This window comes from Penaeus monodon, chromosome 14 (assembly GCF_015228065.2).
Source record: "Penaeus monodon isolate SGIC_2016 chromosome 14, NSTDA_Pmon_1, whole genome shotgun sequence".
In the NCBI taxonomy this organism is placed as follows: Eukaryota; Metazoa; Arthropoda; class Malacostraca; order Decapoda; family Penaeidae; genus Penaeus; species Penaeus monodon.
This window is the reverse complement of record NC_051399.1, coordinates 2,693,067-2,695,394: the sequence shown is the minus strand read 5'-3', so window position 1 is coordinate 2,695,394 and position 2,328 is coordinate 2,693,067.

The following is a 2,328-nucleotide window of genomic DNA, read 5'->3' as shown; positions in this document are numbered from 1 at the left end:
TCTTTTCTCTTTCTTTATAATTTCCCTTTTATTCCTTTTCGCTTTTAAAACAATTAATAAACAATGATAATAAAGATTGTAAAAATGATTTTCCTAGGGCCTAATTCCCCCCCCTCTCATCTCCTTAGAAACTGGGGTAAAAAAATATATCTGTCCCCTTTTAAATTGTTTTTAAGTCTGCCTATCTTTCTATACATCGTGTATGTTTTTTTTTTGGGGGAGGGGTGTTTGTGTTTTTTTGTCTGTTTTGTATGTGTGTGTGTGTGTGTGTGTGTTGTTGTGTTGTGTTGTGTGTGTATGTGTGTGTGTGGTTTTGTGTGTGTGGTGTGTGTGTGTTGTGTGTGTGTGTGTGTGTGTGTTGGTGTGGTTGTTTGTGGTGTGTTTGTGGGGGTTTTGTGTGGTGTGTTTTTGTGTTGTTGTGTGTTTGTTTGTGTGTTTTGTGTTGGGTGGTGTGTGTGTGGGGTGGTGTGTTGTTGTGTGTGTGGTGTGTGGGGTGGGGGTGTGTGGTTGTGTGTTGGTGGTGTGTGTGTGTTGTGTGGTGTGTGGTGTGTGTGTGAGTGTGTGTGGGGGAGGGGAGGGGTTAACTTATATTTGACTGAAATGTTTCTCTTTAAGTACATTTAGCATAAGCCGGATGGCCGATTCACGACTCAATGACCATAGTCTTTTCCAAAGTCTGGCCTTTTCTTGGTTATGTTCAGACCGCTGAGAGGATCCAGACTCAGCAGAAAACCGATGAAAATGAAGATTATTTCTATTATCTGTTCCCCTGCGCTGATTAACCAATTTCTTGCAAAACTGGAGCACAGCTTATAGCCGCCTCGAACCAAACTAAACATTCCTTCGCGTTTAAGATTTCGGCCGCTAGATTTGAACCCATGGCCCGCCAGCGTCGAGGGAGGCGACCGCATTGGGCCTCGGCTGACCGGCCACGGCGGTATTGAATTCGATTTAGACCGCGATTAAGAAACGCGAGTCAGTCTCTCCCTTGCGGGCCGAATGCACGGGTGAAGCGCGGGTCCAGAGGGGTCGATCGCGAGGAATTCGCGCTGATGGTGAAAAGCTTGCGAACCGTGTTATCTGCGAGGTTTTGCTGTGACCCAAACCCGCGAATGTTAATCCGTGTGCAAGTAATCGTAATGATGTGTGATAGTATTCCGTGGTTATCAGTGAACTCGTAAACAAAGAATATTGTTTCTGTAGCAGTCTCCCTCTTTTTCCGGTTCGTTCAGGGAAGTGCAAAACAGAAATTCCTCCCGGAACATTCAAAGGAAATCTTTCTTTGGCGACAGCGGCTGCTAAACTTGTTTCTTTACATAATAGTAATATAATAATGACGATAGTAATGATGAGCATTGTAATGATAATTCAAAATGATGAAGAGGAGGAAAAGATAGTAACAATAATAATGATGATCTTGATTATAACAATCATAATTATAATAATATCCTTTAGTAATAGCAGATTTTCGCCACATAAATGAGTTTTTTTAACACTAAAGACTGATAGGAATAATATAATTATAAAATGAATATTGTTCATAAATGTAAAATTTTCAATATATTTCATCAACACATCCTCTCTCCAACCCTCCGGCCTTATCTCTCTGTCTGTTTGACAGATATATAGATAGATAGATGGATATCCCTCTCCCTCCCCCCCTCACTCTCTCTCTCTCTCTCTCTCTCTCTCTCTCTCTCTCTCTATATATATATATATATATATATATATATTATATATATATATATATGATAGATTATATAGATAGATAGATAGATAGATAGATAGATAGATAGATAGATAGATAGACAGATAGATATATATAGATATAGATATACATACATGTGTGTGTGTGTGGGGGGGGGGTATTTCTTTCTTTTTTACATGGACGAAAATACAAAGCGCACACACACCTAGCAGTGTTTCATTTTCTATTATTCTATACAAGTCAAACGCGTGCAAGGGTCGGTGCAATGTTGTTTTTGATGATGGGGGGGGGGGCTATAACTTTATTTTTGGAGCCTGCATATGATTATGTATTATTTTGCTTATTTTGAAAGGGTTGGGGATCATGATTTCACACTTTGCTGGAGGGCAGTTGCTTGCTTTACACACAAGCACACACACATGCACACAACACATACATACATGTACGCAAACACATACATACATGTACACAAACCCAAACACACATGTACACAAACACACACATATGTACCAACACACCCAAAACAAATACAAAACATTTGTACATAAACACACATACACATATACAAAAACCCCACCATATGCCCCCACCCCACATGTACACACACACATATGCACACA